This window comes from Pongo abelii, chromosome 15 (genome assembly GCF_028885655.2).
Source record: "Pongo abelii isolate AG06213 chromosome 15, NHGRI_mPonAbe1-v2.0_pri, whole genome shotgun sequence".
Taxonomy (NCBI): domain Eukaryota; kingdom Metazoa; phylum Chordata; class Mammalia; order Primates; family Hominidae; genus Pongo; species Pongo abelii.
Genome location: NC_072000.2, coordinates 75,115,718 through 75,142,152, shown reverse-complemented (window position 1 = coordinate 75,142,152; position 26,435 = coordinate 75,115,718). Strand labels below are relative to the sequence as shown.

Here is a 26,435-nt window from a genome sequence, read left to right as displayed (position 1 = left end):
AACCTCTGCCTCCTGGGTTCAAACAATTCTCCTGCCCCAGCCTCCCGAACAGCTGGGACTACAGGTGCACGGCACCAAGCCCGGCTAATTTTTGTATTTTTAGTAGAAACAGGGTTTCACCATATTGGTCAGGCTTGTCTTGAACTCCTGACCTCAGGTGATCCACCCACCTCGGCCTCCCAAAGTGGTGGGACTACAGGCGTGAGCCACCATGCCCGGCCTATTTTTTTTCTTTCTGATGGCCTTACAGTGCCTAGCAAAATGCCTTGCTCACAGTAAGTGCTTGATATAAATTTATTAATCCATCAGCTGGATGGATGGATGGATGGATGGATGGATGAATGGATGGATGGGAAGGAGGTTATAGGAATTGAGACTCTGGCTGAGCTTTTTCAGCCAGATAGCCATGACAGGAGAAAGGCTTCACCTTTCAGGTGAGCGTATGGTCATAATCACAGAAGGGAAAGAATAGCTTGAACCATAGCTTGAACCAGTTAACCATGCTGCTGATAAAATTAGGCCACATGTGTTTACCATGTTTTATGTTTACCAGGCTGCATCAGTAGGATACTTTAAAATACGGGACAGAAGTCCCAACTCAACCTCAAACTAGCTTTTATCATAAAGAAATGTATTGGCTCCAATACAGGATGTCAAAGGCTGGGTAGGATTCAGGACTGGTGGATCCAGTGGCTCTTTCCAGCTCTCTGCTGTGCTATCCCCAATGCTGACTTCATTCTGGGGAAAGATCCCTGGGTTTTGGAAGGCTTCCAGTAGTTGCTGGGTTAATTGCTTCCCTTTTCACCTCCTACTAACTTCCTGTGAGTCTTTCTTAAGTGTAAGAAAGCATATTTTCCAGAAGTGTTTAGAAAACTCTTTATGACTCATTGGTCCCAACTGGCCTTGGCCTGCCTACCCCAGACCCATTCACTAGCAACGGGGATGGGGATGGGGTTCACATCACTCAGGACCCACCCTAGAGCTGCAGTAGAACCTGTGATGGAGAGTCACTCCAACACCCCTTACACAGCAGACAGTTTTATGGGGGCCACTCCAATGAAAGGTTGGCTCTTATGACCTTCTCATTTTAGACACGCAGTAAACAATGAAAAACATGTCATCCAAGAGATCTCATTGTCACGGATCTTACAATATATCTCTTGCCTAAGAGTCTTTCAGTGTTTCTTGTGCAAATCCAGTGGTTAGTCAACAGGGTTTATGGAACACATGCGGTTTAGATAGTGTTATTCTAAGCACTGTACAAAGTTAGAAAAACAAGACAATGCAGCTACTTTAAAAAAAATTTTTTTTAGAGACAAGGTCTTGCTATGTTGCCCGGGTTAGCTTCAAACTCCTGGGCTCAAGCAATCCTCCTACATCAGCCTCCTTAGTCACTGGGATTATAGGTGTGTGCTGCACTGCCTGGTTAATTTTTTTTTAACAGTAGAATCAGCATTGAGGAAAGTAGTTCTCTTCTGTTAATTCTGCTCCGTTATTTTCCAGAGTGTAGAAACTGCTTGATTTCCTTCCTCCTTTCTTTGTCCCCTCTTATTCAGCTCTCTCTTTCCTGTCACTAATTTTCTCCTTTCTTATTCTTTCCTCATTTCAGGAAAGCAACATAGCAGAGATTAGGAGTGTAGAATCTGGAGTTAGATTTCTCGGGTGGGAATTCTCACTTTGAGTTCTAGCTGTGACTTTCCAGCCGTTACTTCATTTCTCTAAGCTTCTTTTCACTGGTAAATCATGTCTAAACATTATGCCTACCTCCTTGGGTTATTCTCGAATTTTAAAAATGATGCACATTAAAAATGATTACTAATGGTTAATGATTTTAATTTTCTTCTTCATCCTTTTTTAATTGTGCCACATTTTGTGTCCTGTTCCTCCCTCCTACATCCCACAGTGATAGGCTGATAGAAAATAGTCAGAAATAGAGTGCACAGAATCAACTTCCTAGTGGGAAATGGAATGGAACCATTTCAGTTCCTTCTCTTTTCTTCATTATACTTCGAGTATTTAAAGAGTGCTATGTGAATACATTTAAGGCAAAGATGGAAATGTACAAACCAGTTGAGAGGAACACATATGTGGTACATATGGAAGCGGAAGTATGAATGTTCTGTTCTGCATAAGAATCCCCCAGCTCTCAGTTCCACCTTCATCGAGGCCTGGTTTGTTCAATTTGTTAGAGCACCTTCTGAAGTAGCCAAGATCACGGTTTCAATTCCAGAATGTGGTGAGCCTACTTCATCTATTTGATGGCTACAGCCTGCTCTGCTGAACCTGGCAGCCATCTGTAAATGCATCCATTGTTCAGAAAATGATCAATCAGAGGAGCCCGGTTGAAGCAATGCAAATCAATCACCTTACTAGCAAACAACACAACAACAGAAAGTACATGTTATCATGGTGGTGGGTTAACTGTGTGATGTTTGTACATGAAGAAGGCATAGACCATGACATCATTATAGAGTTCATGGAAAACAAATAGGTTTGAAGCTATAGGTTCCACAGCAATTGACAGCCTATAAAAAAGATTACTGCTACGTCCCTTGTTTTTAAGGCCCCCAGCTCTTCTTAGAGACCATTTAGAGAATAACTGCCTGTTTCTCTAGACTAGACTCAATTGCTGGAAGTATTTAGTATGGGAAGACTTTCCTGACATCTTGTTCTCCTCTTCTCAACTTAATTTCTCTGCAACCTCCACCCCTTCTAGAATTATGTGCTCTCTTGACTATGCTCCTTTTATGTCACATTATGATGGTTACCATCGAAGTCAGCTTAGGCTGCCATAGCATAACATGTTATGGCACTGGGTGCCATATACCCTGTCTATGTTATGGATTGGGTGGCTTCAACAACAAAAATTTATTTTCTGACATGTCTGGAGGCTGGAAGTATGAGATCAAGGTCCCAGCATGGTCAGGTTCCTGTAAGGACTCTCCCCTTGGTTTGTAGATGGCTGCCTTCCCTCTGTGTCCTCACATGGTGGAGAGAGAGGGAGAGAGAGAGACTGTAAGCTGTCTGCTATCTCCTCTCATAAGGGTACTAATCCCATTATGAGGACTAATATGGTTTGGATGTTTGTCCCATCCCAATCTCTTGTTGAAATGTGATTCTCAGGGTTAGATGTGGGGCCTGGTGGGAGGTGATTGGATCATGGGGGTGGATCCCTCATGAATGGCTTAGCACAATCCCCTTGACGATAAGTAAGCTCTTGCTCTGAGTTCATGTGATATCTGGTCATTTAAAAGTGGATGGAGGCTAGGTGCGGTGGCTCACACCTATAATCCCAGCACTTTGGGAGGCCGAGGCAGGAAGATCACAAGGTCAGGAGTTCAATACCAGCCTGGCCAATATGGTGAAACCCCGTCTCTACTAAAAATACAAAAATTAGCCAGGCATGGTGCCTGTAGTCCCAGCTACTCAGGAGGCTGAGACAGGAGAATCGCTTGAACCCAGGAGGCAGAGCTTGCAGTGAGCTGAGATCGTGCCATTGTACTCCAGCCTGGGTGACAGAGTGAGACTCCATCTCAAAATAATAATAATAATAATAATAATAATAATAATAAGTGAAAGTGTATGGCACTGTCCTCCTCTCTCTTGCTCCCACTCACACCATGTGATGTGCAGGCTCCTCTTCCTTTCTGCCATGATTTTAACTTCCTGAGGCCCTCAGCAGAAGCAAATGCCAGCTCCATGCTTCCTATGCAGCCTGCTGAATGGTAAGCCAAATAAGCCAAATACCCCTCTTTTCTTTTCTTTATAAATTATCCACAACTTCATGTATTTCTTTATGGCCACACAAGAATGGCCTCGTACAAGAACCTACCTCATAACCTCATCTAAACCTAATTCCTTCCCAGAGGCCCCATCTCCAAATACTATCACATTGTGGGCTTGGGTTTCAATGTATGAATTTGGGGGGACACAATTCAGTACATAACAGTTACAATTCTTTTTGCAGCAATGCATGTTACTTTGATATGAATGATATCCATGTAACATGGAAGTCACACTGATTCATACATGATTTTCCTGGCAACTTAATATCAGGGTAAGCTTTTCTACATTTGCAGGAAAAGCCTTAGCCATATATGAATACCTTCAGAACAGACTGAAATTGATAGTGCAAGTTCTGCTTGGTTTAATGGCTTTGAGTATTGCTGCCCTTTCCACCAGTTAAACTATTCGGGGAAACTAAGAGTATAATGATGCAGTTGTGAAAACATTTCCCTCTATAGACACATTGAACAAAAGAAAGAGGCTACGCCATGGATCATTCAAAAATTTTGAAGAAAGTTATCTAGATGCTGTTAACTGAAGTTTGGCCTAAAGCTGCCTCTGTATATATTTTAAGTCTGGCCTAAAGGTTTCTCCATACACAGTGAACTGTAACCTAATTTGATGCATAAACCGACTGGTAACTGAGTCTCAGCCAATCACAGCAGCCAAATTTCGGTTAACCACAGGCAGCCAAATGTTCAAACCAGGTTCAAATAAGGCAAAGGCCCAGCTGTAGCCAATCCAGCCGTTTCTGTACCTCACTTATGCTTTCTACAGGTCACTTTCCTTTTTCTGTCCATAAATGTTACCTAATAAATGTGGCATAAATGTGGCAGCCCTGGAGTCACTCTGAGTCTGCTTGTGTTTTGGGGACTGTTGGATTCAAGAATCTTTCTTTACTCAGTTAAACTGGGTTAAATTTAATTTGCCTAAAGCTTTTCTTTTAACCAATGGCATCAGAAGTGGGATCCAAAGTAGAAAATTAGCTGCGTGTGGTAGCATGTGCCTGTAGTACTAGCTACTAGGGAGGCTGAGGTGGGAGGATCACCTGAGCCTAGGAGTTCGAGGCTATAGTGAGCCGTGATTACACCACTGCACTCCAGCCTGGGCAACAGAATGAGACCCTGTCTCAAAACAAGAAATAAACAAACAAACAAAAAACACAAAAAATGCCCACAAAGTAGCGCTTCTAATGACCCCCAGGAGGATGGAGCAACCAAGCAAGGTGCCTGCTGGGCCCATTGTGTGCACTGCTCTCTTGCAGCCGCTGGGGATCCTGGACAAATTCTCTCTTAGATTCTGAAGTGCCACAAATTTGTGTTTTGAGCTATCTGAGTTTGAGCAAATTTTTTAACTGGACTTGGTTCAGAAGTCACAACAAAAACTGGACTCGGTCCAGGATTGAATCAGATTCCATAATTAAGTGGATTGGATCAAGTTAGAGGCCTCAGATGTCTTACTGGGTCAGGCAGAAACGAGCGGTAAATGGCAATTAGTGCAGGGGGTGTGAACTCCAGCTTTTGGGAATTTGCAGAGATTTTGTGTTCTATCTTCTTTGTTCCTTTTTCTTACACACTTGGGTAGGGAAAAATCATTGGCTGACTTGGCCAAGAGGATCTTAGAGCCAAAGCCAGGAATCAACATAAAAACGAGATCCTTAATTTTTGAAGAAGTCAGTCCTCCACTTTCCCGGTATGCCTGCCTTTATGTATAGTACATAAGTATTAGGCACCGGAAGCAGCAAATGCTTACAAAAATGGAGAAATCTTACTAAAGATGATTTAAAACTATGGTGGAACATTCAAATGAACAACATTGTACTTTAAGAAGTGCATTTAAAAATGGGGACTCCTGAATTAGGTTCACCAGGGATGCCTATTGATGTGCAGAAGCTTCTAAAAAAATTTCAAAATTTTTATTGCCTCTTTTTTTAAATTTATTTTTATTTTTTATTTTTTCTGAGACAGTCTCCCTCTGTTGCCCAGGCCGGAGTACAGTGGCACGATCTCGGCTCACTGCAAGCTCCGCCTCCCGGGTTCACGCCATTCTCCTGCCTCAGCCTCCCCAGTAGCTGGGACTACAGGTGCCCGCCACCACGCCCGGCTAATTTTTTGTATTTTTGGTAGAGACGGGGTTTCTTCACAGTGTTAGACAGAATGGTCTCGATCTCCTGACCTCGTGATCCGCCCACCTCGGCCTCTCAAAGTGCTGGGATTACAGGCATGAGCCACCGCGCCTGGCCTTATTGCCTCTTTTAAAGGCTCTTTACAAAAGACAAAGAAAGATCTTAAATGACTAATTGATAAGGGAAATAGAATCTGCTAACATTTTGGCTTGGTTACTATCCTGCCCCAAGGTGGAAAGTAAGCCGAATAAAGTGCTTGTAAACGGTAGGCCTTCAGGTAAAGTAGGCTTGTTTCTCTTTTTCAAAGCCATCCATGCTGAGTCCAGGCATAGAGAACACTTTCTCTGTCCTCTTCATTAATGAGCTCCACTTTTATTTTTTTAATTATTTATTTATTTTTCATTTTTATTTATTATTATTATACTTTAAGTTCTAGGGTACATGTGCACAATGTGCAGGTTTGTTACATATGTATACATGTGCCATGTTGGTGTGCTGCACCCATTAACTCGTCATTTACATTAGGTATATCTCCTAATGCTATCCCTCCCCCCTATCCCCACCCCACAATAGGCCCCGGTGTGTGCTGTTCCCCTTCCTGTGTCCAAGTGTTCTCATTGTTCAATTCCCACCTATGAGTGAGAACATGTGGTGTTTGTTTTTTTTGTCCTTGAGATAGTTGGCTGAGAATGATGGTTTCCAGCTTCATCCATGTCCCTACAAAGGACATGAACTCATCCTTTTTTATGGCTGCATAGTATTCCATGGTGTATATGTGCCATATTTTCTTTATCCAGTCTATCATTGATGGACATTTGGGTTGGTTCTAAGTCTTTGCTATTGTGAATAGTGCCACAATAAACATACGTGTGTATGTGTCTTTATAGCAGCATGATTTATAATCCTTTGGGAATATACCCAGTAATGGGATGGCTAGGTCAAATGGTATTTCTAGTTCTAGATCCTTGAGGAATCGCCACACTGTCTTCCAGAATGGTTGAACTAATTTACACTCCCACCAACAGTGTAAAAGTGTTCCTGTTTCTCCGCATCCTTTCCAGCATCTGTTATTTCCTGACTTTTTAATGACTGCCATTCTAACTGGTGTGAACTCCACTTTAAACTCAGTAATTTAGCTAAGAAACAGAAGCTAGGCGAGGCGCCGTGGCTCATGCCTGTAATCCCAGGACTTTGGGAGGCTGAGGCGGGCAAATCACGAGGTCAGGAGATTGAGACCATTCTGGCCAACATGGTGAAACTCTGTCTCTACTAAAATACAGAAAAATTTGCCCGGCATGGTGGCACGTGCCTGTAGTCCCAGCTACTTGGGAGGCTGAGGCAGGGAAATTGCTTGAACCCAGGAGGCAGAGGTTGCAGTGAGCTGAGATCACACCACTGCACTCCAGCCTGGCAACAGAGCAAGACTCTGTCTCAAAAAAAGAGAAAAGAAACAGAAGCTAAGTTAAAAAGACTACCTATTGAACTAAATCAGTCTTTGCAATATACCTTTCTGGCATTTAGCTGGCTATTTTGAAATCCTTTTATTAAAGAAAATTACATCTGTGAAAGAAATCTATATTTGTAAGGGTGTCTACCTCTGTGCAACACAAAGAGACAGAGGGCTAAGCCCCTGGAAACTCTTTAAATTGAAAAGGCATTGACTTAAATTTATATAACAAGCCTTACCATTTAAGGTGCTTTTCCTGGTCATCTTGTCTTAACTGGACTTTTACTATACCCTCCTTCCTTGGTTTGGGCAAATGGTGGTATTTAGGCCTGAAGTAGGAAATAGTTTGGGGGAAAGATGAATGGGCCCTTAGAAAAATTAATCATGGTTTGTGACAAGGTCTGTCTTGGTGTGATGAAACCTCCTCTCCTGTGATAATAGTTAATCTTCCCTGGTTTCTGGAACTTCCTAGGGGAGAGTGTCAGAGGCATTTGAACCAGAGCAACTCCATCTTGAATAGGGGCTGGGTAAAATGAGGTCTTGAATAGGGGCTGGGTAAAATGAGGCTGAAACCTACTGGTCTGCATTCCCAGACAGTTAAGGCATTCTAAGTCACAGGATGAGATAGGAGGTCGGCACAAGATACAGGTCATAAAGATCTTGCTGATAAAACAGGTTGCAGTAAAGAAGCCGGCCGAAACCCACCAAAACCAAGATGGTGATGAGAGTGACCTCTGGTTGTCCTCACTGCTACACTCCCACCAGCTCCATGACAGTTTAAAAATGCCATGGCAACATCAGGAAGTTACCCTATATGGTCTAAAAAGGGGAGGCATGAGTAATCCACCCCTTGTTTAGCATAGCATCAAGAAATAACCATAAAAACTTGCATTTCTATGGAGTAGCCATTCTTTTGTTCCTTTGTTTCCCTAATAAACTTGCTTTCACCTTATTGACTTGCCCTGAATTCTTTCTTGCACGAGATCCAAGAACCCTCTTGGGGTCTGGATTGGGACCCCTTTCCTGTAACGACAGGATTGATGGCATTTGGATTCCCTTGGAAAATCTGTCTTTAGACAAATAAGGAGAATTCTTAAAGCCTTGCTCTGAGTACCTGTTAGTAGCAATAGTATACAAAAGCAACATATTTTGGGGTCATATCTTCCGAACTTCTGAAACCGCCTTTGCAAAAATTATACCTGAGAAAATTATGACGGTGAAAGAGATCAGACCTAACTGACTCCACCTTGCTTCTGACCTTTAAGCTGTCCTTGTTCACTCCTGGGCGTAGGTCGAACTAACCTTCAGAAGGAATTTAGTTTATAGTTTAACTCTGAAACAAAATTGATAATAGCCCTTTTCCAAAAAAAAAAAACCCTTCTTGCCTGGGGACCGGTCTGCCTGTATAGGACTAACAAATTAGCTACAAGATTAGAAATTATGGTTTAGTGGCCACACAGCCTCCAGCTGCAAGATTCTTAACCTCCCCAAATTGCTCCTGGGGAAAATATAACTATTGGAAAACCTAAGATCAGTGCTTGAGATATTTTGCAGACCCTGCACTCCATGGATCAACTGACTCCGCCCAGACTGGTAATCTGGTTCCACCAATTCTATGATCCCAGCCAGGAACAGAAGACAACAAGCAAGAAAACTCACTTGACCCCTCTATGATTCCATCTCCAACCTGACCAGTCAGCACTCCCCACTTCCCGAGCCCCTACCCGCCAAATTACTCTTAAAAACTCTGATTCCCAAATGCTCGAGGAGACTGATTTGAGTAATAATAAAACTCCATCTCCCGCACAGCTGGCTCTACATGAATTACTCTTTCTCCATTGCCATTCCCGTCTTGATAAATCAGCTCTGTCTAGGCAGCTGGCAACGTGAACCTGTTCAGCAGTTATACTTCTTCAATGGCTAGCTTTGTTTAATAAGTAATTCAAGCATAATTGTAAAGAATGAGTAAATTAGGTGAATGTAAATGGCATAAAAATTTATAAATGAATTGATCATAGTTTCAAAAATCTTTTTCAGCAACTTCAAATCTTAAGATCATGTTAAATTAAGTAATTGAAAATCATTCAATGTCTGAATCACTTCTAAGTAAGACAAAATACTGAAACATTAATTATTAAGCATAGCTTTAGTTTGTATACTTCAACATCTTGTTTTTATACAGTACTTAGAAGTTAAATATATTTGGATTTATTAAGAAACATAAAAATCTGGCCGGACATGGTGGCTCATGTCTGTAACCCCAGCACTTTGGGAGGCCAAGGCGGGCAGATCACCTGAGGCCACGAGTTTGAGACCAACCTGGCCAACATGGCAAAACCCCATCTCTACTAAAAATACAAAAATTAGCTGGGCATGGTGGTGTGCACCTGTAATTCCAGCTACTTGGGAGGCAGAGACAGGAGAATCGCTTGAACCCAGGAGGCAGAAGTTGCAGTGAGCTGAGATCACGCCACCGCACTCCAGCCTGGATGACAGAGCAAGACTCTGTCTCAAAATAAATAAATGGATAAATAAATAAGAAGAAACATAAAAAATTGAGGAAACATTTCTTTCTAAAAAATAGGAAATGGCTTTCATCTACAAATACTGATATAAAACAGTTTAAAATGGATTACTTCCTTGATTGTTCACTGGAAATTAATGTTACTAAGAGTTAAAATTATGATTAATGTATATAATTAAAATATGATACATATATGTTTAGTATATGTGAAACGGGAGGAGTTCCCTTATCACCTTCACAGGGTGTGTGGCTTGCCTCTTCAGGGCCCTACTTCTCAAACCCTAGGGGAGCATGCAGACGGGTGGGTCATGGAGAGCATTTTTGGGCTCCAACTCACAGCAGAGTCTAGGGTTGAAGGTTTGCAGCTCCCGAAGCCCCAGCGGGCGTGTGTTACAGTATGTTCTTTCAGCTTTGCCATCTGCTGGTGGCTTGTGTTAATCAGCTCAATTAGACCCTTTGCCCTATCGCAAGGACAAAGGACTTTCTGTATCCTGGGTTCTTGCCGTAGTGTACTGGAAAAATCAGATCACATGTGGACTTGGAGAATGAGTGCAAGGTTTTATTGAGTGGTGGAAGTAGCTCTCAGTGAGATGGATGGGGAGCAAGAAAAAGGATGGATTGGGAAAGTGGTCTTCCCCTGGACTTGGGCCATCCAGCAGCTAGACTTTCCTCCAACCGCCCCTGGCCGAATTCCCCTTGGTGTCATGTTGTTCTGCCGTCAATGGCCTGCTGGTGTCTGCTGGTGTCTGTCTTCTGCTTCTCTCAATGTCCAGCTGCTTGTGTGTGTGCCCGCTGGGGTCTCAGGTTTTTATGGGCACAGGATGGGGGGGGTGTGGTGGGCCAAAAGGCAACATTTTGGGTGTGAAAACAGAAACATCTGTCCTCATTTAGGTCCGTGGGCACAGGCTTGAGGATAGAGCCCTCATCAGGGACCCCCCTTTCTCTACCCAGCACTTCCCTGCCCGCCTTCCCATATCATATGCCTATATACAATACATATTATATATAACATACATAATATATACATATAGTACATATGTGTACTATATGTATGTACTACACAGTATATATAGTATGTTTATAGTACATATATGGACAGAAATATACTATACATATAATATAGTACGTATGTAGTGTAGTATGAACTATACAGAATATATGTACTATACATATATTCTGTATAGTACATATATTCTGTATAGTACATATATATGTATTGCATGTGTGTACTATACAGAATTATTTCTTTTGTTTTTAGTTACATATATGTAATATGTACTACTGATAAAGGCAGGAGACAAATTCCTAGGCAGATAGGGAAGAGTCCCTGGGCTAAAACCTCACTTTCAAGCCTAAAATAGCCTGAAGGCTGAAAGACTGGAGTGCTGGTCTGGGATGAAACCTGTGACCCAGAGGGAGAACTTCTGCCCCTGTTTGCCCACCCTTTCCCAATTGATTCTTTCTGAATAATGCTTTTTAACCCATTGAATGCTGCCTTTTCTGATACTACGTATGGCTTGCCTGGGCATGCCCACATGTGCACTGGGGGATGGGGGGGCCACCAGCAATTCATGCCTTATTCAGGGGAGGAGCCTGGCCTCATAAGCTCATGTGCGGTGGCCCTGGTTTTCAATTGTGAGGGAGAAACCTGCTTGGAGAACCCCTCTCTTTGCTAAGAGCTTTCCTTTCACTTAATAAATTCTTCCCTCCTCACCCTTCAATGTGACCACGTGTCTAATTTTTCCTGCTCATGAGACAAGAACTCTGATTTAGCTGAACTAGGGAGCAAAAATTCTGCATCATTTTGGCCTATACGGGGGTTTGTCAGAAGGGTGAGTAAAACGCTGCCCCAAAAATATCTTTCACTTTCATTTCTGAGCTTTCTCATCTTCAGACTTCTTCTGAAGGCAGGGAAAATTGCCCCCTCCCTGTCACTTTCAGGGGTTGGGAATGTCAGCCTTGGTCCAATCCTGTCTTTTCTAGGTCATTTTCCTTCTTTTTTTCAGAATTAAAATAGCACCTATCTTTTCTTTTATAATGTTGGGTGTGTTCCACCCCCAATCCAATGGCCACAGGCATGTGCTTGTGACAGGCAAGCAGCAGCTCCCCACCACCCCTTTCCCTCCTAGCTGGGGCACATGGCCATGTCTGCTGCATACACATGCTGTGTTCAGTGGCCATGCAGTGCAGGACTGAGCCACAGCCGCTTCCCGGGCCCCAGGGCAGTCTTGGGGGCCCAAGGCCCTTCATGGCTAGCTGGCCAGTGTTTCCCACCACGTGCCCATGGAGTCTTCCCCTCCCCCAGCTGAAGGGTCCAGCTTGGTCTGAGCCTGAGGGAAGAAACAGGAATTAAAAGTTTCTTTCCCATTGGAGAAACTCATTTGCATCAGAACAAGAGGTTTCTTCCTCAACAATCTTCTCCAGCTCTACTCTTAAGCTGTTCTTTTTCCTTTTCTCCATCAGGTCAGGAGTTAATGGGTTGGTTTGAAGGTATTTGCAGTTTTTGCCATTACTTAGCATGGCGGTAACCACAATTGCTTTTGCAACAACCTAATAACACAGCCTTGCAAATGGAGGGGGCTTCTCCTTGCCAGAGGTTTTTTTTTTTCCTTGAAAGGTGTTTTAATAGGCCAGGACCCCAATTCACAAGACACTCTTTTCTATCCCTTGTTGGAGGAGGACCCAGTTCCACAGCTTCACCCATGACTTACTGAGTCCATGAACCCCACTGAGACACATTCTTGTCCCAAACTCAATTCCAAACTTTGGATTGAAGCTCTAGGAAAGAAAACTGGAACTGAGGCAGATGACAACGGAAGTTAAGAGACATAGCACAGGTAAGCATGACTAATTCCTGCCAATTAAGCCAAGCCTCTCATTTCATGGATAGTGGTCTTGCTAGTATCTATGACATGCATGAGGTCTAGGGAACTTGAAAGCTACTGACAGCAGGGGGAAAGGCAGTGTGTGTGTAAGGGTGGATAATCCCACCCTCTAACCCACCTGTTAACATGGGTGAAAAGTCACATTGACACCCATGGGAAGCACCCTGTCATTGTCTTCAGGACTCCGGGATACAAGGAAAGAAGAAAGAAAAGGGATGCCTCTCTTGCCTCTCCCTCACATACCCTGGGTATTTGCTGGGAAGTGAAGGGAACTAGGCATGCCTTGCTCCCCTCTTTCTAGATGAGTAGCCATTCATCTTCAGTCTTTACCCCTTTCAAAAGCACATCCTGAACCCCTGGGACTCCTTTGAAAAAAAAAATGCCTTCTTTATTTCCTTTTTCCACCTCTGTCCTCTCTTAACAGATGGGTAATTGGGTCCCTGTGCTACAGCACACTCCCTGTGGATGCATCCTCCAAACTGGGAAAAATTAATATCCCAAACCTTAAACTGGTTGCCTTAGAATTGAACTCAGAGGAAGGGAACCTAGAAGGATGACATGCTGGAAAAAGGGCAAAAGTTTCATCATTCAGATTTTGGCCTTTCTCTACCTGTACAAACTGGTAAAAGGAATGATAAGGATCACTGTTTATATTCTCTGTAAATTTTGATTAATGAAAAAGGATTTGTGAGGTTAGTCTTAAGCTGTAGCCAATCTGATGTGATTTGCATGTCTTTCTGCATGATTCCGTCAGGAAGAGGGGTACCATATGATAGGATGTAGGCCTAGGACCCCATAAGCCTGCTGTTCAAGTCAGCTTGGCAAACTGGTCAGTAACAAACTTTGCTGCAGGCCTCCATCTTGTTTTACATCCTTGGGAGTGTGACCTGTAACCATGTGGCAGTACTTTCTTTTAGTCTCTGCCATTTTACAATGGCTACCTGGGTTCAATCCTGGCTTGAGAAATGAGTACTTTTGGGTTGATATCTGTGTGTAACTTTTGCCATTTGCTGATTCTCTTCCTCTCCATGAACAACTTTCAGCTTCCTTTCTTAAATCTTTCTTTCTCTGAGTTACCTTTAAAGGTCCTAGATTTTGTAAAACTGCTTACTACCCCTTTGAAAATACTTCACACACTTGTGGTTAAGTCATAACCTTAATTGAAGCTTGTTGGTTTCACCTGTGAGTTACTTTTGGTAAAGTTCAAATGCCAAAAATATTGGCTGCTTGGCATGGCTAAAGTCAGCTTGCAAGGAATTTAAAAGGACTTTATTTTTATTTTTATTTATTTATTTGTTTATTTATTTATTTGAGACAGAGTCTCGCTCTGTAGCCCAGGTTGAAGTGCAGTGGTACAATCTCCGCTCACTGCAAGCTCTGCCTCCTAGGTTCACACCATTCTCCTGCCTCAGCCTCCCAAGTAGCTGGGACTACAGGTGCCTGCCACTGCACCCAGCTAATTTTTTTTGTATTTTTAATAGAAATGGGGTTTCACTGTGTTAGCCAGGATGGTCTCGATCTCCTGACCTCGTGATCCACCTGCCTTAGCCTCCCAAAGTGCTGGGATTACAGGAGTGAGCCACTGCGCCCGGCCAAGGACTTTCTTAAGGAACACTCTACTTAATTAAAAGTGAATATCCAAGTTATAGGTATATTTAAAAGGCCTTTATGTTCTCTCTTCTTAGATCTTGTTTTGCTGGAAAAAGATTTTTTTCTCAGTCAACTGAATTACTGTTCTCCCCATGTCTTGCAATTCTTAATGCATGCATGAGAGGCCCTAAGATAAGTTCTGATGACCTGGGACTCCTTGAGAAAAACAGAAAAAGTGCCACAGATTCCATTTTGGGAGAAACATCTCTTTCCTTTATGGAACCCCAGGAATTAGAAATGGATCAATCTGTATCAAAATTTATTTTTTGTCTTCCAGCTATATCTGTGTATTGGGCCCTGTTTCTTAAAAGGCTCCACCCTGAGACCAATAATCCAATTAAGAAACGGGAAAACGGAAAATCTTACAAATACTGGATCTTCTTTTGTCTGTCTGTGTAGTTATATATGTATTATGCATGTGATGTTTATATAAAAAAGCTCTAATTGGACTAAAGAAAAAATAAGCACTTAGATCAAATATTTTTGAAGGAAAATTAAAAGCTATATTTTTTAGTTCATGTGACTTTAATCTTTGAGAAATAAAAATAGTATTATTGGTAAAAAATGCAAATATTGTTTGTTTTTTGTTTTTTTTAAGATGGAGTCTCGCTTTGTCTCCAGGATGGAATACAGTGGCACAATCTTGGCTCACTGAAACCTCCACCTCCCAAGTTCAAGGGATTCCCTGCCTCAGCCTCCCAAGTAGCTGGGACTATAGGCACACCGCCACCATGCCCAGCTAATTTTTTGTATTTTAGTAGAGATGAGGTTTCACCATGTTAGCCAGGATGGTCCCAATCTCCTGACCTCATGATCCACCTGCCTCGGCCTCCCAAAGTGCTGGGATTACAGGCATGAGCCACTGCACCTGGCCAAAAATGCAAATATTGTTAAAATGTAAATAGGTGGTCTAAGTTATGTAGGTCAGATAGTAAGTTTGCTAAATGTTTTAAGGTTATAAACTGCTTCTTTGGCTTTTGAGAACTATTCTGCGACTTGCCTGCTTCACAATTGGTAAGGTCTGGGGTTGTATGGAATTAACCACACCCTTAACTATGCTGGAAGGAATCACACTTCATTGGCACCTAGTGCATAATTAAAACTACTTACCAGATTTTACATTAAAGTTAAAAATTGCTAAGAGTTATCATTATAACATGTAATTGAGACCACTGAAAATGGATTCACCTGCAAGGTGTGTAAGAACAGTAAAATGTGTTTTTAGTAAAAGATCATAAGAAGGCATGGAATGTAAATTTTTGCCTGAGGTTAAAGGATTGTTTTAAATTAGATAAGATAAAGCTAAAGGCTTAAACAAGTTGTGGAAGGTTTCTAAAAACTAACCTTGCAAAAGAAATGCTGTGTGTGAACATAGAATAGAATACATTCAAAACGGTATTATATGTTTTTTATGTAAAGTGAGCATTGAAATAAAAGAACAAGAAGATTTACTTAAGGTGCTAATCTGCTCTTTAGCAAAATTTGTAAAGTGTTATAAAGGTTTATAAGAATCTCACCTCATAGTCAAACTGGTTAAGATTAGATAGAATTGTCTATAAGATTTTCTTAGAAAATTGGGGTTGACATTAAGAGTAAACTAGTGTAGGGTAAAATTTGGCTTTCTCTCCCTTGTACAAGATTTTCATGTAATAACAAAGGGAAATGAAAGATTTTTGTTTGTTTTGTGAATAAACTACCAAGGAAAAGAAAGAGAAGACAGGAGATAAACTGGAAAGCTAAGTCTTTCCTATTAATGAATAAAGGTTTTTGCCTTGTTTTGAAATTTTGAATCATCATTTTGGCAAAATAAATAATTTATGGTAATCTAGAGTTCTGTTTCATAATATCAAGTGCTTTGAACCTCTAACATATTGAACAGGTTTCCCAAAATCAAATTTCAGTTTCAAAATTATATTTCCTGACCCCTACCTTTTGCATGCTACAGAGGGCCCCTATTGCATCCAAAAGAGAGGTAAACAGGATTATTTGACATATTTAAGTATGTGGGATTGCCAAAATGATGCTTCATCTTCGTCAGGTTATATTTCAGTGAATAATATTAATGTATGTTCCAAAATTGTATGGGATTTCTAAAATTCTAATGTCTGATTATATGCTATCAATCATAATTAAGATTATTACAGTAAGTTATTACAAACCACAGAGACAACCAAATTTCTTTATCAATTGTGTTTTTAACTGTAACTACCCTGGACATTTTGTTATTCGCAGACAATTGTTGTCTTGTTTTGATCCTCTTCAAAAGATGGTTTATAATCAGCTATGGAACTTTGACAGGTGCTCTCAAATGCAGGTTTCTGATAACTTTGGAGATTGTGACTTTTGAATGCTGGAAAAATGTATAGGACTCATGAAGAGTTAAAATGTTCATGAATATCAAGCAGAACAAGAGTTAATGGAATGGATTGAACTAATAGAAAGCTGAAGTAATCTTTTATTAATTATTGCTTAAAACATTGCTGCTCCTTGTTTTGTTTTTCAGAGTTAAAGAAACTTTTATTTTGATCTATTTACAGTCTTTAATAATTGAGTAAGTTATACTCCTGTCAACAAAATTTGGAGCATGTTTGTTTCTCTCTGCCCGGTTCCTCTAGAATTTGGAAACTATTTGTGAGTATTCTTAACTTATAGCAATATGGTTACTTGCATCAGTGCAATAAGAATCCATTTTCTTTTGCTACAGGATGCAATTGGAGAAGCTGGTTGTTTTACCAAGGCTTTGACTGGAAGGGTATGCTTTCCTTTAAGGAATCAAGCTCAACTTGCAGAGCTGATAAAAGCCCCTTGGGAAAACTGGCCCCATACCTCCTCTACACAGTCCCTGTACAGGGTTCCTACCCTGTATGGGGAGTAAAGAATGTCACTTTCTAACAGGCCCAGGAACTCCATATCCTTGGGACCTCAAGAAGAAAGGAATTTACCCAACTCATAGGTATTTGGGGTACAAACACATGGCTAGGCTCAACTGTAAAAGGTGTTATCTGAGACTCCTGGTGGAACAGAGTTCCTTCAAAGCCAATTTGAAAAGCCTATGTAAAAATAATTATTTTTGTTGCATTTTATGCAAATAAGCAGGCCAAATATAAGACTAAAGTTTATTTTGCAAACAACTCAGTCCTATCATGATTTGTTTTTAACAAAAATGAGGACTGGAGAGACAGAAATTATGTCTCAAAACTTATAATACATCTGTCATTAAATTCTAGACCAATTAGTTGTTTTGAAGTTTTTTTGCCTACATTTTAGACTAACCCTGTTTATTCCTGTGAATCAACTAGTGATTTCCTCCTGCAGCTCAGAAGAAAAAAAAGGGATGGATGTAAAAATCTGAATCAATATTCCAGTTCTGGGCAATTATCCTGCAAATCCTGCCAGGTGATAGGAGTAAATAGGGTGCCCATAACCTGGAGGTTTCTTTTTTGGAAAATAAGACCAAGAGAGCTAACAAAAGCCAAACCCCATGCACCCAAATCTTAGCAGGTAACTATAGCCACCTGTTTTCTAGACGTGCTGGGAGCCTCGGGATTTTTCAGCTGCCTTTACCCCCCAACCTTTTGTCTCATTTTGATACAAGTCTTCTAATAACCCAGTTTGTCTCTTCTCGTGTTCACACCATCAAACTCCAAAAGTTCATGCAACCGGAGCCTCAGATGATGGCCCATTTTTTACTGGAGATCCTTAGACAAGCTTCTGAGGGAAATCTGACTGCTGTCTTCTCAAAACAGCGCTCCCTGTCAGCAGGAAGCAGTTAAGATAGATCATCGGGCTGGGTGTGGTGGCTCATGCCTGTAATCCCAGCACTTTGGGAGGCCGAGGTGGGCGGATCACGAGGCCAAGGGATTGAGACCATCCTGGCTAACACGGTGAAAACCCGTCTCTACTAAAAAAATACAAAAAATTAGCCAGGCGTGGTGGTGAGCATCTGTAGTCCCAGCTACTCCGGAGGCTGAGGCAGGAGAATGGTGTGAATCCGGGAGGCAGAGCTTGCAGTGAGCCGAGATCGCGCCTGCACTTCAGCCTGGGCAACAGAGCAAGATTCCGTCTCAAAAAAAAAAAAAAGACAGATTGATCTTTGTTCCTGTTCTAAGGGCAGTTAGTCGTACCTTATAGACGGTGGAATGATTGATAGAAGCAGAAGGCAGACAAATGACTAGGCAGACAGGGAAGGGCCCCTGGCCTAAAACTCACCTTCAAGTCTAAAACAGCCTAAAGGCTGAAAGACTGGAGTGCTAGTCCGAGATGAAACCCTGTGACCCAAAGGGAGAACTTCTGCCCCTGTTTGCCCACCCTTTCCCAATTGATTCTTTCTGAATAATGCCTTTTAACCAATCGAATGCTGCCTTTTCCAATACTACCTATGGCTTGCCTGGACATGCCCACATGTACATTGGGGGATGGGATGGGGCCACCAGGAACTCATGCCTTATTCAGGGGAGGAGCCTGGCCTCATAAGCTCATGTGTGGTGGTCCTAGTATTCAATTGTAAGGGAGAAACCTGCTTGGAGAACCCTTCTCTTTGCTGAGAGCTTTCCTTTCACTTAATAAATTCCTCCCTCCTCACCCTTCAATGTGCTCGCATACCTAATTTTTCCTGGTTGTGAGACAAGAACCCGGATTTAGTTGAACTAAGGAGCAAAAATCCTGCATCACTACATATATGTAATATGTTGTACATATTACATATATGTAACTAAAAAGAGAAATAATTCTGTATGCAAAGTGTATAAGAAAAGCAAGTTATGTTTTTGGTGAGCAAGTTTATAAGAAAGGCATGAAAATGTGGTTTTTGTTAAAAAATGTAATTTTGTCTGGTTAGGTTATTTAAAGGTTGTTTCAAAATGAAGGAAGAAAGAAATAGTATAGAAAAATGGAATGAATGTTAAAAGTTTTAAAAAAGAACAACAGTAAAAGAATTTTTTGTGATTAAACTAGATTAAATGAATTTATTATAAGGATTGAAATTTGGTACTGAGTATTAAAAGTACATCTAATATAAAAATATAATTTGGTTTTCTCATTTAAACAAGATTTTCATGTAGTACTGAGATATAGTAAAATATTTTTCTCTTTTTATGTGCCTTATGCTGCCTTTGTTAGGTCTTTGGTAAAATGAGTCTCCTCTCTATCGAAGATCAAAATCAAAAGATTTTTGCTCATTAAAATCTTTCTCTTTTTCTTTTTTTTTTTTTTTTTTTGAGACGAAATTTCGCTCCTGTCTCCCAGGCTGGAGTGCAACGGCACAATCTCAGCCCACTGCAATCTCTGCCTCCCGGGTTCAAGCGATTCTCCTGCCTCAGCCTGCTGAGTAGCTTAGATTACAGGCATCCGCCACCATGCCCAGCTAATTTTTGTACTTTTAGTAGAGACGAAATTTCCCCATATTGGCCAAGCTGGTCTCGAACTCCTGACCTCAGGCAATCCCACCTGCCTCTGCCTCCCAAAGTGCTGGGATTACACGTTTGAGTCATTGCACCCAGTCAAAATCTTTTTATTATTACTTTGGCTAAATTAGTGACTGTTATTTTACAGTGACTTATGATCTTTTTTGATCAAGCCTTCTAAACCTTTGACATGTTTGACAGGCTTCTCAAAACCAAATTTCAAAATCAAAATTAAGTCTTTTTAACCTCAAACTAACTTTGAGATGTTCCAGAGGGCCCTTGAAGCATACCAAAGGAAAATAATAAACAGGCTTATTTGATATGTTAAATTATGTAAGAAGTATTGTCATGTATGACGTGGTGTTTAATCTTTTTTGGAGTTATATTTGTATAGATATGTTATTAATATGTTTTCCAAAATTGTATGAGCTTCCTAAAATTCTGATGTCCTGGTATGTTATCAGTCATAATTATGATTATTATGTTAAATTATTGTAGGTGACAGAAATAACCAGATTTCCTTGTCAATTGTGTCTTTAAACATGACCATTTTAAGTCTTGTTGTCCACAGTTAATTGCTTAATTCTGATACTTTCCTGAATGTTCTTTAAAAGCAATTGTAATCCTAAAGTGTTATATCTTCAAAGAGTTTCGTGGAAAAGATGGTGTTTACAGTTTGGATATTTGTCCCCTCCAAATCTTATGTTGAAATTTGATCACCAATTTTGGGGATGGGGCCTAATAAGAGGTATTTGGGTAAAGGGGGCAAACCCCTTGTGAATGGCTTGGTGCCATTTCTGTGGTAACAAATGAGTTCTTGTTCTATTAGTTCACATGACAGCTGATTGTTTAAAAGAGCATGGCATCCTTCCCCTGTCTCTCTCTTTCTTCCTCTCTTGCCATGTGACATGCCAGCTACCCTTCTCCTTCTTCCATGATTGGAAGCTTCTTGGGGTTCTTACTGGGGCAAATGCCAGTGCTAGGCTTCTTGTACAGCCTCCAGAACCCTGAGCCAAATAAACCTCTTCCTAAATTACCCAGCCTCAGGTATTCTTTCATAGCAATGCAAAATGGACCGAGAAGGATGGAAAGACTCTAATAAGTACAGGCTTCTGATAGCCTTAAATTCATATCACTGGACTGTGTAAGAATCCCCCAGACCTCTAATGAAGAGACTTACTGGTTTATAAAACTGCTAAGCAGGACAAGAATTAATTAAATACCAAGAAAGTACAAGTCAGCCAGTACTGAAATTGTTAAGATATGCAATTTAAAGGAACTCCATGATCCAAGTCAAATTACGTATGATAGTGCATTGCTATCATACTATAGTAAACAGTGCTATGTACCTGAATTAAAGAAATAAAATTGGTATTTAAAAGGCTATAAATGGCTGGGTGTAGTGGTTCACGCCTGTAATCCCAGCCACTTTGGGAGGCCGAGAAGGCTGATCACCAGAGGTCAGGAGTTCGAGACCAGACCGGCTAACTTGGTGAAACCCTGTCTCTACCAAAAAATACAAAAATTAGTTGGGTGTGGTGGCACATACCTGTAATCCCAGTTACTTGGGAGGCTGAGGCAGGAGAATTGCTTGAACCCAGGAGGAAGAGGTTGCAGTGAGCCGAGATCATGCCACTGCACTCCAGCCTGGGTGATAGAGTGAGACCCTGCCTCAAAAAATAAAATAAAAATAAAAGACTATAAATCCAATTTTAAGCATGGACTCATGGAGAGCCTGGGTGGCTGCCTGGTCCTTCCTGAGTCCTTAATGCTTTCATTATTAAAAGCTCTGCACTCCACGGCTCATCACGGAAGAGACAAAATAATCCAAATAATGAAAAAATATATACATTGGTGTGGTGACTGTTCTAAAATTGCTAATATGGTTTATGACCAATGTTTGGTTTATCAAATTTAGAATCCTGGGAAGACAATCAAAACTTTAGATATGGGCCGTTTGGACATTTATAGTGGTCTTCTTTCTCTTTCTTTTCTCTTCCTTCCTTCCTTCCTTCCTTCCTTCCTTCCTTCCTTCCTTCCTCCCTCCCTCCCTTCCTCCCTTCCTCCCTTCTTCCCTCTCTTTCTCTCTTTCTTTCGTCTGTCTCGCTCTGTCGTCCAGGTTGAAGTGCAGTGGTCTCAGCTCACTGAAACCTCTGCCTTCCAGATTCAAATTATTTTCATGCCTCAGCCCTCTGGGTAGCTGGAACTATAGGCGGATACCACCACACCTGGATAATTTTGGTATTTTTAGTAGAGATGGGGTTTCATGATGTTGGCCAGGGTGGTCTTGAACTCCTGTTCTCAAGTGATCTGTCCAACGCGGCCTCCCAAAGTGCTGGGATTACAGTCGTGAGCCACTGCGCCTGCCCTCAGTTGCCATTTTCAGTGCATGTTTTCTGGTTGTTTAGAAGTTTTCCCATGCAGGAAGCCAATTCTATAACAGTAGCTAAAAGGTTATTAGAAAATGTGTTTTCCTCATGGGGGATTCTTGAAGAGATCTCTAGGGATAAAGGTACTTGTTTCACTGGACAAGTTGTAAAACAGTTAAATAAAGTATTACAGATTTAATAGCCTTAGGTGAAGCTAACTGAATTGACTGGATTGCCTTGATATTGCGGACTGATAAAAGGTATTGCAGATTAATAAAAGCCAGATGCACTTACAGTGCAGAATGTAAGTTGACCCCCTTATAAAAGGATCCTAAACTCGGATATGACTAAATGATGCAAGGCTTTGATGCATTATGTCAAAGTGTATTTTCACCAGGTAAAGGAAGCTTTGCAGAATGCACTGACCAAGAGCACTCAAATCCTTCATGATCTAGAACCCAGAGATTTGGTTTTCTGGAAATGGTATCAGAAAAAGACTGCCTTTGCCACTCAATCTGCAGCCAAACTTTGGGACTTTGATACTTGAATCCATATCTCACAACTTAAAAAGGGCCCCTCCAGACTCTTGGAACTGTATACCCATTAGAAAGTTTAAGGTAAAGCTAACCAGGGAAGTTTCTCCCCAGAAGCAGATGGTATCCTAGACATAAGCAGCTTCCCCAAGATCACAGATCAAAATTTCTCTGCTATCATGAAACTCTTACTTTTCTTAATCTTTCCTTACGTATGCCTACCTCTTGAACTTGGCAGGATAATGCTGTAATTAGAATTTCACAATGAGTAGCTTTTATGGGTAACTTCATGGAGTGTTGAATCTGTCATGCCAAACCCAGGTCTTTACATGACCTAAGGGATCCTTTAGTTAACCTGGTGGGTAATGTTAGCAACATTCCTAACATAACTGTTGTTCAAATTGTACTAGTAGTAAGACTTCTAAACCCACTTGCTCTCACTCCCTATTTTAATTTAATCCAATAATGGGATACAAGGACAATGACCAATGAGTGTATCACAAGACAGGTTTGCACCAATGCCCAAATGGAGTTTCTTGCAAACTGACTTATGTGTCAGGATATTACAGCACTCTTTCAACCCATAATTCTGCCTCAGGCCCCTGGTTTGAAATTGCTAGTTTCACCATTCCAGGTAAGGTATCCATGAACAATAGAACTGGAAAAGGGGCCTTATGTCTATCTGTGTGGTATACTTTTACTTGTGGAGGATTTTTCAGCCAACTTTACACATGGGCAACATTATGCCTTTGATGGATTGAGCATGAAGGGCCAATGTTAGATTTATTTTCCATGGCTTGGAATAAATATAAATCAGGCAATAATTTGAAATGTATTCCTGACTGGGCATGTTGGCTCACGTCTGTAATCCCAAACTTTGGGAGGCTGAGGTAGGAGGATCATTTGAGCCTAGGAGTTCAAGACCAGCCTAGCGAGACCCTGTCTCTACAAAAATATTTTAAAATCTTAGCTGGGCATGGTGGTGCATGTCTGTACTCCCAGCCACTTGGGAGACTGAGGTAGGGAGGATTGCTTGAGCCTAGGAGGTTGAGCAAGACCCTGTCTCAAGGAAAGAAAGAAAGGAAGGAAGAAAGAAAGAAGAAAGAAAGAAAGAAAGAAAGAAAGAAAGAAAGAAAGAAAGAAAGAAAGAAAGAAAGAAGGAAAGAAGGAAGGAAAGAAAGAAATTCCTTATAATCATCTCTATAGCAGATTCTATTGCAAAGGCTATGGTTGGTTGCATAACAGACTTTAAATTCTCTTGCTAAAGTTGTACTAGATAATAGAATTGCTCTAGATTCCCTACTGGCTGAATAGGGAGAAATCGTGCAGTTGCTGACATGTTTTGCACATGGATGAATATGCTGTGTATCATAGAGACTCATTTGCAGAGGATTAATGAACAGGCTGCTTGGTTAAAATAGGTACACTCTTCATCTGGCTTATTCTTTGATTTATTTGATTTTTGTTTGTTTAGTTCATGGGGACCCTAGCTCAGGAGCATACTGCAAACTGTTGGTATTATCCTCCTGATGACAGTAGTCTCCTTGGTGTGCTGTATTCTCTCAAAAGTTTTAAATGTTTGCTAACATGCAGCCATTTGTAGAATGTCAAATAGTTACTCTTTGGCTAGAATGACAAAACTCAAAGAAATGCATGATCATGAGGATACCATAACCTATGAATGACATGCTGAGACAAGAAACCCAAATAATGGCAATTGAAAGTGGTGCTCTAAAGCCTTAGATTTTGGTCACACTCTGACCTAGGAGAGAACCAGAGCAAAAGAAGGGAATTGTTAAATAAATGTATTGTTTTGCACTGAGCTCCTGTCACTTGCACAGCTGGTTTTTGGACCAGGTTGTACTGAAGGCATTCCACTCTGGATGCTTCCTGCCTTTGCACCTGCCACCAGAGTCAATGGAGAAACTACACTGTCTCCAAGCTTGTGTGATCTGATCTCTGTGGCATATGTATGAGCCATTTGCTGCTCGAGTCTCTGAGAATCCAATCATTCCAGAAAACACTTCCAGTTGGGAACAGACAGAAACCAATGTAAGAATTCAACTTCAAGTTCAAAAAACTGTCCCCTAGGTTACAGAGCAAGTGTATGGGGGGATTGCAGCCTCCTTTTCAGCATGAACATGTTCATACCAACCCAGACCAGGACTGCTGCCCACTGCAGGTCACCATCCTCAATTTCATTTTTATTCCAATCGCCATGAGAATAATATTTACCCTGTTTACTATCAGTGTGAGCAAGGACAGGCAGCATCATCAAGACTGGTATTCCAAGGTTCTTCTGTTCATGGTGGTGGGAAACTGCACAGGGTGTGCCAGTCATCCTGGACCCAGTGCACAACGTTCAACTCTTTGGTGGGATCCTCAGTAGCCATTCTCCCTGAGACCATAGTTACTGCTTTCCATCCCTTGGGGGCAGCCCTGAGTCTAGTCCAGCAGTAATCAGATTCCAGCTTGGAAGGGGAGGCTGGATTGTGTATCTGGTTAGTAGTGCACATGCTCTTCAGGTTCCTGGGGCTCCCGTTAGAGGACGGAGAAGTGTTGAATCAGGAGGAAGAACAACTATGGTTTATAAACATATTTTAATGTAAAAATTTGCATTTGAATGGAGCGGCCCTGTTTTCTGTATCAAAAACCCATTTGGTGTTATTGAGTTTGTTGTTCTTTATTCTTTTATCTCAGTGAAAACTGTTGATCTTGTTCTAGGAAAAAATTAAACTCTTTAAGTTCTCCCCCTAAAAATTTTCTTTTAACAAATAAAATACTAATATCTAGGTCTTATTGTTACAGGAAAGGTGTCCTCACTTAGACCCTAAGAGAGGGTTCTTGGATCTTGCATAAGAAATAATTCAGGGTGAGCCCATAGCATAAAGTGAAAGCAAGTTTATTAAGAAAGTAAAGGAATAAGGCTGGGCACGGTGGCTCACGCCTGTAATCCCAGCAATCTGGGAGGCCCAGGCGGGCGGATCACCTGAGATCGGGCGTTCGAGACCAGCCTGACCAACACGGAGAGACCCCATCTCTACTAAAAATACAAAATTAGCCAGGCGTCATGGAACATGCCTGTAATCCCAGCTACTCAGAAGGCTGAGGCAGGAGAATCACTTGAACCTGGGAGGCGGAGGTTGTGGTGAGCCGAGATCGTGCCATTGTACTCCAGCCTGGGCAAAAAGAGCGAAACTCCGTCTCAAATAAAAAAAGTAAAGGAATAAAAGAATGGCTACTCCTTAGACAGAGCAGCCCCGAGGGCTGCTGGTTGCCCATTTTTATGGTTATTTCTTGATTATATGCTAAACAAGGGATGGATTATTCATGCCTCCCCTTTTAGACCATATAGGGTAACTTCCTCACAGTGCGATGGCATTTGTACACTGTCATGGCATTGATGGGAATGTACCAGTGAGGACAACCAGAGGTCACTGTCATTGCCATCTTAGTTTTGTTGGGTTTTGGCCTGATCCTTTACTGCAACCTGTTTTATCAGCAAGGTCTTTATGACCTGTATCTTGTGCTGACCTCCTGTCTCTTCCTGTGACTTAGAATGCCTAACAGTCTGGGAATACAGCCCCATAGGGTTTTAGCTTCATTTTACCCAGTCCCTACTCAAGATGGAGTTTCTCTGGTTCAAATGTCTCTGACATTATGTCTCAAAGGAGGAAGTCTGAATCCCCCAGGTTGAAGACAGCAAAGAATTGA

The 26,435-nt window shown here is 41.4% G+C and overlaps 1 pseudogene; it reads left to right on the top strand.

The window, feature by feature from the left end:
- The first annotated feature begins 942 nt into the window (after positions 1-942).
- LOC112128729 (transmembrane protein 183-like) lies at positions 943-25,131 on the top strand (annotated as a pseudogene).
- Positions 25,132-26,435: the final 1,304 nt, after the last annotated feature.